This window comes from Streptopelia decaocto (assembly GCF_964273445.1).
Source record: "Streptopelia decaocto genome assembly, chromosome: 2".
Taxonomy (NCBI): Eukaryota; Metazoa; Chordata; class Aves; order Columbiformes; family Columbidae; genus Streptopelia; species Streptopelia decaocto.
This window is the reverse complement of record NC_138655.1, coordinates 157,828,710-157,844,066: the sequence shown is the minus strand read 5'-3', so window position 1 is coordinate 157,844,066 and position 15,357 is coordinate 157,828,710. Positions and strand designations below refer to the sequence as shown.

The 15,357-nt window shown below is 42.0% G+C and overlaps 1 protein-coding gene across 1 annotated transcript in view; it reads left to right on the top strand.

Annotated features, from left to right (window-relative positions):
* Nucleotides 1–15,357, top strand: part of SCN5A (sodium voltage-gated channel alpha subunit 5) — a 216,003-nt gene that overhangs the window by 21,142 nt on the left and 179,504 nt on the right. The gene's annotated exons all lie outside the window — the stretch shown is intronic.

Sequence of the window (15,357 nt, the reverse complement as noted above, 5' to 3'; positions counted from 1 at the left end):
GTGGAAGAGGATAAGAGAGAATGTCATGATATTAATCCCCACACAACCACACTGATTCTGCTTTTCTAAGGCTATTATCCTAAAACAGGAAAAATAAAGCTCGTGTTGCTTTGTGAGCAGCAAAACTCATTTAGCATTATTTCCTATGGACCTGATGCCTTTGTCTTTAACTTGCCTTTGAGGTTCTTAGGGACATGGTTTAGTGCCAGAGTCAGGTTATGGTTGGACTAGATGTTCTTGAAGGTCTCTTCCAACGTAAATGATTCTATGATTCCAAGCCCATAGTATCTTCCTGACCACATTTGGGGGTAAGTGGTAATGCGTGCTATGGCTTATTGAGGATTCGTTTGCATCCCTAAAGTGATGGACATACTGCCTGCCATCTCTCAGAATAGATAAGGGGTTAGAGCTACACCATAGTGGGGACACTAACTACTATTGGTTTATTTTACTTAGCTCTTCATTTCTATAGGATGACTGGGTGTTTAGTGTATCTGAAATGCCTACTTCTGTCTCAAGTGTGGTTGAAATTGGCCAATGGATTCAAAGTTATTAGAGGGGATTAAAAGACAGACAGCATGATCAGATAAGCCTGTTTCCTCAGAAAACTAGGCTAAAAAGGGAAAAAAAAAATCTAGTGCAAAGACTCCTGTGATTTTCTCTGTACATCCTGGGTTTTTTTCAGCCTCTGCAGTAGTTAATACTGGAAGCTCTGAGTATTTACAAACAAGTGATGCAGCACATGCAGACATGCCTCTGTCCTTTCCTCTGTTTATTTACATTACACCTGCAATATTGAATGTGCTCATCCCATTGATGTGGTATTGATTGTCTCTGTCTCAGCAACTGAAATTTGTCACGTGTGTATGTGAGGAGTGGCTCCAGGTTACCCAAAACCCCTTTGCCCAAAACAGAATTTAGCTGCCAGGAGACAAGCCCCATAGACTAGTCACTGTTTGTTGAGGGGCTGTAAGACATGTGAACAGGTTGGTCATTCTGTGTATTTGAGCACCTGATGAGGACTTTGCTTCTTCTGCTCAGTCTAAATGTGAACATGGAAATATTTTAGATGAGTATGGATATGAGGCTGTGCTCATCTCAGCCCCAAATAGATATTTGAGCGGCACCTTTCACAATTGGCAACATCTGTCTAGACGCTGCCAATTCAGTTTATAAATCAACGTTTATAAACTCTGGGAGGTGGGGAAGCCCATGAGGGTGCTGTGCTTGGTCTCTAGTTCAGAGGTTGCTACTTTGCATGTACAGCAAAGCTGATGACCCTTTGTGTTAGAGTTAACTCTGTTAGTTGTGATCCCATGATCCAGGAGGAGTGTCAGAAAGGGTTTGGGTTTAGAATCATAGAATGTCCTGAGTTGAAATGGACCCGTAAGGATCATTGTGTACAGCTCCTGTGTCTGCATAGAAAAGGGTGCTGGCATGAAATTCAGCCTCAGTTGAAAGAAAAAAAAGCAAATCAACAGTTAAAGCCTGTGAAGGCATTATGACTTGGAACTGAATTTCAGGCTTCTGAGAGATGGAACTGGAAATGTGAATGAAAGGTGCGAGGCTAAGATTTGGGGTTCTGGGTTATCTTGGCATTTCCACCCCAACCTCCTGTGTTCCTGTTTATATAGCAGAGCTGGTGCAAATTTTCAAGCAGACACGCAAATCCAGAAATAAAAGGAGTAGCTGCTCATGAACCTGCCGCCCACGCACACAAATCCAGCGAGCCAGCTGGGCTCCAGCTCTCCTCCCTCCCTCCTCCTCTGACATCCCTCACAACATGCCTGGGCTCTGAGCATTGCTGAGGCTCGGGAGGCAGCTTTCTAGAGCAGGATGGGGAATGAGCTCCAGACAAGAGCCTGGAGAAACTGCCTGATTCCTCTGCACCTGTAGTGCTGCGGGTTTAGCACCCTCAGGGAGGTTTTATGGCTCAAAATCAGTGCTTTGAACTCTGGAGGAATTTGGATGACCTGGTGGACTATGTGGTTGTTCAAAGTGATAGACACCAGATGAAGTTCACACCTGTGAAGGGAAAGGTTTCATCTGGTGCTTTATTGGGCTTTCAGACCTTCTGAGTGTGTCTCACCACAGTTCATGGTGCAGCTGCACTTCTGGCATGGAGAGGCAGAGGATGGGCTGCTGGGCAGCCCTGGGAGAACTGGGGTCCCTTCATTTCACTGGTGGAAGAGGCAAATAACTTCACACCTTCCTGCCCTTCATTCAATCCACAGTGTGTTTATCCAGCTGCAAAGTAGATGTATTTGGGGCCTCTGGGTGCTACTGTCAAAGAATGAAAAATAGCAACAGGAATTTTTGGGGCTGGGCTTCTGTTCAGAGGCTCAAAAAAATTATGCACACTTGAAAATCCATCCCTGCCTTTCCTCCTCAGCTGGGCACTTAACTTTGTGAAGGAATGCTTGGTACCATGCCTAGCCTTCAGATTAGTAATTAGATTTGTTGTTTCTGTTAATATGAAGCCGATTACAATGCAACAGAAATTCAGCCAAGTTTCTTCTTAGAATCGTAGAACGTCCTGAGTTTGAAGGGACACACAAGGATCATGAGTCCAACTCCTATCCTTGGATAGGACAACCCCAAAATTCACACCATGTGTCTGAGGGCATTGTCCAAATGCGTCTTGAATATTGTCAAGCTTGGGGCCATGACACCTCCCTGGGGTGCCTGTTCCAGTGTCCACCACCCACTGGGTGGAGAACCTTTTCCTAATACCTTGGAGAAATCTGGGAGGAGGTACTTAATTTGGTGTTAGTAACGAAGCACTGTGCTCGAAAGGGTCATTATCTGTTACCTTTCTGTCCAGGAGGGACCAAGCTGCCTTTATGGCTGCATTGGGTGTGCAGCTAGGGGGAAACCCCACCATTTCCCACCACAGCCAGAAAAAAGCTCTGGAAATAGCTGAGTGTCAGAAAGCAGTTTCCCAGCTGAAGTCTGACGTTTCATTTTCTCCTGTGGGCCGCAGAGCTGCTGCCTTTTGGCAGTTTGCTCTCCAGAGGCAGTTGAGAACTTCTGCCCCTGCTTTTGTTGGGTTGGTTTATGGGAGAGTTGGGTGTGCGCTGTGCTGTTCACAAGTGGGGGTCACTGCCCATTCCTAGAGGCTGCAAAATACCTTGCAAAGTACTTTATGCCTCTACCCAGGCAACGTGTATTCTGTATAAGGTTCTGCCAAATGCTTCTCCCACCTGAAACCCCCACTGAAACCAGCTCAGACTCCTTGTTTTCCTTTGTTGCTAATTTGTGGTGGTGTTTTCTCTTCCTGTGCTGCAAGAGATATAGCCTCATATAACCTGACTCTAAAAGACTCCTGATACTAGCTCCCTTCCACCCTCTTTATTTCCATTCGTCTTGTGTCTCATTTTGCAATTGCTATTATTTCATCCCTCTGGGGCACCTACTAAGGCAACCCCGATGATGGATGCTGCCAGACCAGATGCATAAATATTAAGAAAGGTGGAAAGAGCCAGACTTGCAATTTCTTTGTGCAGAGCAGTGATGGAGATGCTGTTCTTGCAGCTGACCAACACATCTGCAATCTGAGCTCCAGATTTAAAAGCCTGTAGATGCTGGTTATGATGAAGTTTCAGCTTGTGCATAGCATCTTTTGGTCAGGCAGAGAAGCAAACATGCTAGTTATACTGGTGATCTTCGCTAGATCACTAAAGGGCTTGTTCTGGAGTCTGGGCTGTTCTCCAAGTGGATACTGTACCTTCTCTAATTTCTGTTGCTGGTAGAGCGAGACAAATTTGTGACTAGATGATCGTGTTTATTTGCAGAGTTTCCTGAATCTTGACATGAAAAATCTGATGTGAACACCAGATCCTGTGCACGGCCCTAGAAATGATTATGTTAACCGTCAATCTGCGAAGTTATCCTTGCAGTGCAGTATCACAAGTCACCTGTCTATGTGACCACCTTAATAAATCAGTGTGTGATTGCCTGGAATTGTCAGGGGTTTGGTATTATCAGAAAGCCTGATGGCAATATTCAGATACTGGAAGAACAGAAAGCCTTGATTAACGCTGAGTTAGCTGTCTCTTCTCTAATGCTGCTTCCAGTTCAATGGATGTCTTGATAATAGTGTTTGAAGGCCACAGACTTATTGATGGTCACAAATCAAAATACCATCACTTCTAATAAATTATGCTTCCCTATTTCTGTTAAGAAGTGCACCAAGAAACAATATGCATAAAAACAGGGGCAAAATCTGAGTATTCTCAAAGACTCATAGTGCTGCTAGTCAGAGTGAGAGCAAACATGACTGAAGTACATTTCCAGCAGAGAGATTCAGGGAATGCAAACTGATGCTGACAGTATGTCTTTATTGTGGACCCCACAGCACTTTAACGCTGGTGGTGTTTTTAGAGGATGCCAAATTCAAGCCTGATCCTGCCTGCAACTCTTTCTGTATCCCTGTTTGCCCATCTATTCCACCTTGGATCTGGTGTAGTTTTGGAAATTTGCGGATAGATAGATCAGGACTATGACTAGAAAGTCATAGAATATTTTTCTTACAGCTCAGGGCTGCAGCTAATAGTGCCACAAGTTTTTGATGGACTAAAATCAGTTCCATGTTCAGTCTCCAAAACATCACTTCTCTGTTATTAGCACTGAGTATTGAGGACAAGTGCTACTGGGGTGATGATGCAAAGATCTCAATAACTCTACACCCAACACCAACTGCCTAAACTGATAGTTTGTAAAATCAGGGATTTGAATGTAAAACAACCCTTATCTTGCTGATCTCTCCAGATTAGAGTGGAGTATCTCAGTGATCTCACCGCTCTGGATCTTACCTTGGCACTTCTCATGCGCTGGAGGCAAAAGGAAGCTCATCAGATTTGCATTTTCCAAAAATATTAACTTTAAATTGCAAAAATTGTGCAAATTACTTTCCTCTATTTAGAACTAGTGATCAGAGTCCTGTAGAGTTGTTACAGCAGGAAACAGATTGAAAGACATTTCACGTCACAGCATACAAAAGTTGACCGTAAGTCCAGAATCACTTTTGTCCATTTACTACAACGAACCCTAAAAGCAGCTTTTTGCAGAGTTCACTTGTTTCCAGAAGATGACAACTTTTGCTTTGTGACAACCTATGAGCATCCATTAAAACACAGACTTGGGAGCAGAGCAGATTGTGTGGTACTGCCCATCTGCACATCAGATACCCATGCTTGCTTTTTCGTAAGAGTAAGGAGATGGATGTAGTGTCATACAGTCATAATTCTTGGCAGTTGTTATAGTTGGTATTTTTATTGGAAGCTGAAGCTTTGGAGCATTTATGAGATTTTTTTATGCTTCCTGTGTTAGTGCTTGGGGTTTTTTTCAGCTGAGCTCTCAGACTGCCAAAGCCCCATTTGTAGGGACAGAGCCATGTGTCCAGTGGAGTATTCAATGGGATTATGCTGAAAAATGTGAACAAGTCTAGAAACACCTGTCTGGGCAATGCGTGTTCATAAACATAGAGGTTTTGTTAGATGTTTTGAGGACGGGAAGATAACTCTCTTGTAAAAGAGTCGGTTGTGAAATGGAAATGCTAGCCTGAGAGATGACGGAGTTTTCTTTGGAGAGAAGGTGGGTTGTAGCAGACTGACCTTGGGGAAGGCAACATTTTCTACCCTCTGGTAGTGAGCTGCAGTGCCCACCTTGGAATGTCATGTAAGGGTTGGTCTCAGCCTTGGAGCCACGATGTGCAACAGAGGGGGTGATAGAGCAGCTGGAGCCAGGGCAGAGTTTCTCGCTGGTCCATCCAGAAACCTTCCTCAAATCACATGCTGCCTCAGTCACTTCTCCTAGGAGAAGGCTCCAGGAACACTGAGGATGTACCTCCACCACCACCACCAGTTTTGTTGTCCACTCCATATGCTGTGACACCGAGTGTTCAACATCCCTGTGCTCCTAAGCCAGACTCGTGTGTGTTCCCAGGCGTAAAATGAGGGTCACGGTCCTTACTGTGCAGGGCCGAGGGGAAGAGATAGTCCTAGGGCTTTGTAGCTCTAGGTGTGGGCTGTGGGGTCTGCAGGGAGAATGGCTTTTTGGGAGCAGCCATCAGATGCAGGGGACAGTGCTTGCAAGTCTCCTCCTCTTTTTTTCCTTTTCCCATTGCTTCCTTCTTGATTTAGGAGGTAGGAAGGCAAAAACAGAGGATGCTCCAAACTCCCTGACTCCTTAGACCCCAGCCCACAGTGAGCCAGGTAAGGCTGGGGTTTGCCCTTAGGAAGGTGACATGTTGTAATATTTTTCTAGGATGGAATTCCTTCTTTTAATGAAAGCCCCATTTAAATAACCAAAGTCCCAAAGATGAGATGCAACTGGCTCATTTGCCCAAGAGAGCATTTCAGAATACTTTTACCCAACAGTTGGTCTGAGATCAAACAGACTTGGCATTGTGCTGTTTCCTGGATAACACGCCATCATTATTTATTCATCTGAATCAAAGTGCTTGTTGTTTTCATGCTATCAGTTAGAGCTTTATCGTCTGCCTCCCTTTTTTTTTTTTTTAATATATTTGTTGTGTTTCAAGAAAGTTTTGAAGCTGTTGCAGTGGGAAATCCATAGCTTAAGTGGCAGCTTGCTCATATTTTATTTATTTTGGTAATAATCATGTTGTTACTCATTCAAAGCTCCAAAAGATCCTTGTCCTCAGTCAAGAGTTTCAGGCTTGTATGAGAATCTGATGATGACTTTTAGAAGAAAAGAGTGTTTTCCTGGTTTTGAATATATATTGTCACCTTCATTGCTTTGTGATTTAAAGAAAAGTCATTTGTCTGGTTGAAACTGAGTAATTTTAAAATACATTTTTATACCGACCTCAAAATGAGTATGTAAAGTTCCCAATCTTTTTCTTATACTTCAAAAACCACAGATACAGGGATGTCAAGCCAGTGGGAGAAACAGCAATGGGATGTGATTAGGGTGATTTCTGGTCTGTTTCCCATCATTCTTGGAGAGAGAGTTCTTTATGATTTTTCCCTGAGAAATCTGTTCCCTTTTCAGTTTGGAGGCTTCTCTGTTTTACAAAGAAATTTGTGTCTCAAAGTAGATGCTCTTTACTGAAATGCTTCTCTTATTGGAAAAGCATTTTTCTATAGAAACAGTGTTTCAATAGGAAATTTGCAGTCAGCTGTTACACACGGCAGGCAACTCCGCTCCCCCATCTTCTCAAAAGGGTGGCTTCATATAGAACCTGCACTTCTGCATATCCATGCCAGTGTTGTGGTTTTATAAGCACATTTTCCTATTTTAAAATGTTTTCCTGTCTCCTGTTTTTGTGTAAAACATCCTCACAAAGAGGGAGGATGATTAATTGGAAACTTTAGCGGAAACTACAAAATCAATTGCACTCAAAGAACTGTCTAATGTAGAAACTAAACTAATAAAAAACCCCAGAGAATTAGATGTTTTCTTTTCTCCCCTTATGCAGTCGTAGGAGTCTTAGCTGTTACTTGGAAGATTTTTCTGAAAGAGAATTGTAACCCTTCTATATTATCTCATTGGTGCTCAGCTACACATTACCTGTGAACATAGGAAGCAATATAGACAGCCAAAAACAGTCTCGATGGGCTGAAGAGTCATTCTGACCATTTACACCAAAAGAAGATCTGATCCCCAAGCTGGTTGTGCTTCTTTATAAAATTAATCCGTAAGATTTTTCTGCTCATAAATAACTGTGAAATGATTGAACTTTAAAACATAAGACTTCTCATGTGCTAAACCTCACGGAAGAATAATCTCTTGATAAATTTAGTTTTAAAGTAACGGAAGCACAGATGATTGCAATTCTGTTTTTAGAAATGCACAGTAAAATATTTCTATTTGTTTTATAGTAATGTTAGTTTAAGTCAGAGCATCCAAATGAAGGTGGAGATGTGAGAAGGAGCAGGAACAGCAAGGTCAGCATGGTGAACAGTCTTGGCCCTGGGTTTGGGGGCAGTTTTGGAAAGATGGACCCAAATTGTGTTTTCCAAGGCAGGAAGAAGGTGGCAATGAGTGAGATACAAGATGGCTGGAGCTGATGGCATCACTAGCCACACCAGAAACACTTGAAGACCAGGGCATGTACCTCTGCTACTTATCTATACCAGCCAACAGAAAGCAAAGCACATCAGTTTTTGGGCTCATTGCAGTGTTTATTGGGTAAAATGGAGTTAGTGATGTCTGCGCTGACAGGCCAAACCTAAATAATAGACACAAGTAGACCAGGCATGGAGATGTTTCTGCTTCGGATGTGTAAGAAGTGAGTTACGATATATCAGCAGAACTCAGTCCTGGGCTAACTTATTCTTGTTAGCCACTGAGAGAGTAAATGTTAAGCATGTGAAATGGGTTTTCCCAGTACATTCTTAATGTGAACCTTCAATTTAATTTAGATTCACCTGGGAATATTGTAAGTTGTAAGAATTGAGAGTATCAGTAATGCTTTTAATGGTTTGATCTTTGCAGCTAGATGTTCTTCTTGCTTGGATCTAAGGGCTGGCTTTCTTTTGTGTTTCGTCACAGCATTTTACACAGCTCTCTTTGCCAGCTCCATCCCTTTGGGGGATGGAAAGGGGAGGAAGAAGTCACACTGTAGACCAAGGCTGCAGTCTGGTCTGCTGTGACCATTTACTTCCAGGACATCATCTTTAACTTCTCTGCATTTCACTGACTTGGAGAACAAGTGAGAAGCAGTTTCCTCAAAGGATAGTGTGGTGGGTTAACCATGTCTGGCTGCCAGGTGCCTACCAAGCTGCTCATATTAGGCTAACCCACCACAGATAATTATCAGGTAAGGGGGACCTAATATACAACTGTCCTATATAAAGGATGGTCATTAGTCCCTTAGAGAGTGTGAAATGTATCCTGGAGATGTGGACAAGGGAAATCTGTGAAATGCCACCCAAATTTGCTGCTTTTCTTTCCTCCAGTTAGATTTATCTCTTCTTTGGCAGTAGAGAACTTGGATCCCAGACAGCTTTTCTGGAGTTAGCACTACAAGTTTCGGGAATATTTTTGGAAGGGATTTAGCATTGGGGAAGCATATTTTGGAGCCAGAACAAACACTTGTGTGGGAAGGGAGGAACTGTGCTATCCCCCTTGTTTTGCTTTTAAACTCACTATATGTTTTGACATAATCTGCAAGACAAGCCCAAGACTGGAGTAAGAAATTGGCTGTGAAGTAGGGCAGATGTGCATTTTCAAATCTTTTTCAGGTTGTTCCATTGTGGTCCTCTAGGAGTCATGGATGCCACTAGTCTGTATTTCACTCTACTTTTAAAAATATTAGCTCAAAATAACCTTTTTTTCCATGTAATTGCGCAATTCAGATCTCAAACATCCCTTTAATTTGTGGAAGAAAAAACTATTCTAGATTTGTGCATCCATGGTGGGTCTGAGAGCATCAGGATAACCTGGGTGATCATGTTTCTGGGAACAATGTGGTTGTCATTTACTAATTAAATGTATGCAGTCTGTCGAAGCTGAAGATCTATACTTAATGTTATAAAGTAATTGTGGGCACTGGAAAGCTCTTGTAGAATTGTTAAGACTTTGCCACCCACTGGGATGATACAGCTCCATGACTTGTGGCTTTACCATGATGCATGTAGAGGTAGCTGGTCCCTTTTTTTCTGAGAAGACACAAGCAGAAGAAAAGCTAACACACATCACATATGTTGCATCATATTCCATAATGGTCTGAATTTTGGAGAGAGGGGACTGATTTCAGTCTGGATGTCCCTGTTCTGTCAGAGAAAACCAGTCATGCAATATAGACATCCACTTCACAGGTACCTACAGATGCATATCAACACCTAAATTTAGGTGTCCTAATAAACAAATCAAATCATCAAGACCTCTGCTAGGGTCTAAGCAGAGTTTTATCTCACTGAAGTAGACAAGAAAAACAGGAGAGATGACTCATGTCCTAACAGTGCTTACTTTTCCCTGAACGTCTGACATGCCACCTTTCTCTGGTTTGGCTAATCTGTTCCAATGCATCAGAGAAGCTAGATTTTTGTTGGTTTATTCAGTCCTGTGTATGAGGCTACTTCACAGGAGTTACATATCAAATAGATATTTTTTTTTTTGCTAAAATTTTCTAGAATATATTATTTATCCTGTCTGAGCTGAGAAACCATACTGCAGGATGGATAAGGATAGAGGTGAATGTACAGAGGAGCAAGCAGCACATGAATTATTAGCCCCTCATGTGGCAAATAACAAGAGATGTAACCAAAATCTTCCGTTTTCTTGTCAAATTTTTGGAATGTTCAAGAAGTAGAGTAACTTCTGTACCATTTTAGGACCTTACCAGAGCAGGTGCTATTATACCTCATAGACCCAATGTCTCTTGGGGGCTCTTACATCGCTGCCAATTTTCATATATTATTGAAGGCCTCTAGCACAGCAAGAACCTTGGCCATAGGAAGGGATTAGGGTCAAGATATTTGATGACTTCTTGGTGTAATTTCTGTTTATCACTGCTATTAGTAATAATAAAGTTATTTTTAGGAATAGTGTTTTTTCTTTCAGGAAGTGCAAACACGTTCACAAATTCTGGATCTAGTGTATTTTCCATTTAGAAAAAGTCCTGCATCGATACCATCATCAGATGTTCCTCTTTCACAGGCTACTTGATGTATTATTTTCTGGTTTATTCATTGACTGTTTGGTCCCATAAGCTAAATTAAGCAAGAATCCACAACAGGGTTTGCAATATTAGGCCATTATTGTATGCTTCCAGTGCATTGTGCCTCAAGCCCAATTGAGTATTACCAACCACTCAAGCATGCACTGTTGACACATAAACGCATATTTGGATGTAGCTTGTTAGTAAATGCAATATCCCCAGCAGTTTCATTTGGATGATTATATTATTGCTAATTAACAGAAAATGTCATGACTTTTGGAAAAAAAATATTTGTGCAATGTGTTATTTACTCTGAAAAAATCTTTCATGTTAAAAGATGAGGAAATTATACAGGGGAAAAGGGGAGGAATATTCAGGAGATCCACAGGGTTCTCAGAAGCGTAAGTCTCATTGACATCAGTGGGTCATAGCCAAAACCACTCCTGGTGATGTGACTCACTCATACCTCTAAAATCATCCATGTTCACCACTCTTTAGATGTTTCCTGTCATTTTGCTCAGATGAGCTTTAGGTTTTGGTTAATGTCAGGAGAGATAAAGTTTAATTTAGCTAACCTGCCAGCAAAATGCAGTAGCTAAAAGGTGGCAATCTTGGCAATTAAAGGTTACTCGTTTTTTGTTTTTTATTAAAAAAAAAACCAAACACAAACAAACACCACCACCACCAAACCAACAAAAACCAAAAAGAATCCCAACAACAAAACCAAATACAATGAAAAATCCCTGGCTTCTTTGCCTCCTTGCCTTTGTCGGCCTCATTTACATAATGGTTTAGAGTATTATGTAATTCAAATCAAATCGCTGTCAGTTGGCACCAGCATCCATTGCATCTTTTCCATGAAGCTACGCTGAGCTTCTGGAGTAAACGTATTTTAAAGGAATGACAAAAGTGAAATAATTCTGTGTCTCTGGCGCCAGAGGTCTGACCCACCACCTATTGCTGTCACACAAAATATTCCCCTTGACTGACGTGAGCTGAGGATTGCACCCCCAGAGCCCATGTAAGCTCTTAACTCTGATTCCTAAACTTGGCAACTGAACCATGTCGGTTTTCAATTGCAAACGGGCAGAATATCCCTCCCTTTTGGACAGCAGTAATCTTTTTCTCTCAGGGAGGGAAATCTCTTCCATCAAGTGGAAGATCCACTAGCTTTATCCAAATGGTATTGTCAAATTTACAATGCACTAAATAATGAATTGAATATTTAATATACCCCAGCAAGCAGTGACCGGCTACTCGCTGATAGGTTCCTTGTTCAATTTGTCCTTTGTGAGTCTGTATTTCCATTACCGAGCAGGATAATTTTGCCAGTGCACTTCTAAATCTGTGCCTTCTGTTTTTTCTCTGGTGTGTTTTATTGCAAAACTGCTGATAAGGCCTGCATATCATAGTGCTGAACACTATCTAAAACCATAGATAGGGACTATGCATCCTTGTCCAGGGGAACTTACCATGAGAGACACTGATGCATTTCATGGGACAAAGGAAAGAATAAAGTAACTGTGCCAAAATCACATAGGATTGGTGTGAATGTCATAGAATCATAAAATCATTTGGGTTGGAAGGGACCTCCCAAGCTCATCCAGTGCCACCCCTGCCATGAGCAGGGACATCTTCACCAGCTCAGGTTGCTCAGAGCCCCGTCCAGCCTGGCCTGGGATGTCTCCAGGGATGGTTCATCCACCACCTCTCTGGGCAACCTGGGCCAGTGTTTCACCACCCTCAGTGTAAGAAAAATTCCTTCCTTCTATCTAAGTCTAAATCTCCTCTGCTTTAGTTTAAAAGAATCACTCCTTGTCCTATCATGACAGGCCCTGCTAAAAAGTCTGTCCCCATCTTTCTTAGAGGCCCTTTTAAGCACTGAAAGGCCACAACAAGGTCTCCCTGGAGCCTTCTCTTCTCCAGGTTGAACAACCCAACTCTCTCAGCCTGTTCTCATACAAGAAGTGTCCCATTGCTCTGGTCATTTTGGTTGCCTCCTCTGGCCCTTCTTCAACAGGTCCATGTGTGTCCTGTACCTGAGGGCTCCAGAGATGGATGCAGTACTCCACTTGAGGGTTATCACTGTGGACAGGGAGAGGTTTGTGGGAAGGTAATGTTGACTTGGAATTTTCTTGGTGAGTGTCTAGGAAAGGGATAGAGGTGGAGAGGGATGGGAAGCTGGGGGTAGGTTTGCAGGTGGGGTGGAGTTCAATGAAGGATGGTGGTCATGGAGCAAAGTGCTTCCGATACTGCAGACTTGGCAGGACCTGCTGTCTCACTTCGTATTTGCAGGATGTCAAAAGGGGACCTGCCACCTCTCACAGTTTAATGCTTCGTAATTTGTGTTTGTCTGTCCCAGCCTTACACATCTAGTATTTTCTTGACCCTTCACTGCTGTCTCTTTTTGTTTCTGTCACCTGAAAGAAGGAAAACCTATATTGTTCTGTTTATTCTGAATAATGGAGTTCAGTTGTTATGTCATGTTTGTCTGTTAGTTCAGTGCTAAAATTGTGAAAGAGGTGCTGGCTTTACTTACAGAGTTTCATCCATCTTTTTTAATGTAAACGTGCCAGTTCTGCTGATGGCTTTTATAAGTCTGTTGGTTTTCCCTGCTGATGAAATATGTCTCCATAACTTAGATGGGGGGGCGGGGAGATCAGTGATGCTTATAACTTAGTGGTAATACATCAGACAACTTTCCAGCTGTGTCTCCCTCTTCTCTGGAAGCATATAGCAAAGCTTTTGGTGGCCAGAATAAAACCTGCCATCTTTCAGCAGTATAAATGTCCCATAATGGCTTCAGAATATGTTCTAATAGCTGTTTTACAACATCCTATATCCGTTAGAATGTCCTTATAAAACACTCTGTGAATAAAATGGACCAGATTTGACATATTTTATTCATATGGGCATTCAAAGCACCTCATGGTGTGAGTAGTGTGTATGATACTTGGCACAACATGGATTCCTCCTGTAGATTTCTTACTTCTTGTTCAAAAGCTAGTGACTGCATCCTAAGCTGAAAACATTCCTCTTTCTTGGTAGCTCTTTGCAAGCTCTTTAGTTTTAAAGTAGCAAAGGAGAAATGTTTCCCTGCATCCGAAGGCTGGGTAGTTTATAGTAAAATAACTCTGAGGTGAATCTCTAGTTAATTAAAATAGATCTGAAAACCTGTAAGGTGCAGAGAATTATAATTTTCAGCAAAATATAGAGATGCACACTGGTAACTACAATATGCTGCTTCCCTCTTGCTTATTTATGTTATTTGGTTGCAGCATAATTTGAAATAAAAACACCTGCAAAGAAAGCAGAATATTTTTAGCACACTTATATATTTTATTATAAGAGAAGACTTAGTGCCAGCATTTAATTCTTGGCATAACATTTGTCATCCCCAAATACCATTTCAGTATCAGGATGAAATCTTCTGAATTCATTTCCTTTTAGCACATGTTAGCTTTCTGAAGACTTTATCTTATCAATAAGTCATTGGTAATGTCAGAATGCCAGCAAAACTGGTTAAACTGGATTTAAAAGAAGCTACATTATAGACAGACCTGGTTGTGATGAAAGGCTCGTGGCTCAGTGACTCTGAGGTTTTGGTTTGGACATTTTGTGGGGGTGTTATTTTCCTGAACGATGTGAACGCGATGAGTTCTCATGTTTATTTCTGCCCTTGGTCAGCGTGCATGGTGAACAAACAGGGCTCATTTTAGGAAATCTGTGTTACGCGATGTCATATCAACCTGCAGGGTTGCCTCGTGACGCGGGCAGCAAGAGGAACTCTGTCTCGCAGCTCCTCCTGCGTCAGACAGGGGCTGATTTCCATGCTGCGCTTTTCTTGGGAGATCTCCTTCAAGAGCTAAACATTGCATCAGATTTTTGTGGAGTAGAGAACTTTTCCACTTGAGGCCAGCCACAGGAGCCTCCCTGGTCCCCACCAGGTGTTGGTGTCTCCAGCATCTGTTTTTTGCACTCCAGCTCTGAATTCACCCAACAAGACACCCTTGGATGAAGAAGCATTTACAGATTGCCTTCACACATTGTGAAAAAAAACCAGGGTTTTCCAGCTCCCTGCAAGCTTGGTTACCTTCTAGGTCACTACTTTAAAACCTCAATTACACGCTCTCTGGTGTTTGTGCTCCAGTGTGAAGGTACTTTCTTTAAAGAAAGCATTTCTATCCAAATATTCCTAGTGCTAATAGATCACTTCCCCAGCTGCCGTGACCTCCCTGGGATGGGTAGAGCTCTGCTGATTTAAGCCAGCTGGAGATCTGGCTGATTATATGTGTTAGGAACGTGTGCTACAAAAAAATCATTGTTTATGGGCTTGACAAAATTATGCCTGTTGGAAAAAAGAAACAAATTAGATATCAGTTTAAGCAGAAGTAATGAATGTGCTGTGTAACATTTCAAGGACTGTATTATTTAGTTCCCCCTTGTTTTGATGTGAGCGCACAGACCCTCAGAATGTGTATTAGCAGCAACTGAAATTTTTCAGTTAAAAGAGAATTTCCCATGACACCTCATAGCTGTGGAATTGAAGTGTGGTATAAATATAAGTGAATTAAGTCTCAAAAGTTTGGCTGTTGGTTGTCAGGAAAATTATGAAGAGTGTGTAAGTCTCCTAGACTCCTTTAACCTCTTGATCTTTGTTTCTTCATGTAGAAGGTCTTTATTTGATAGCAGTTAAAACCAGGAATTCTCCATGAAATCATTACTTC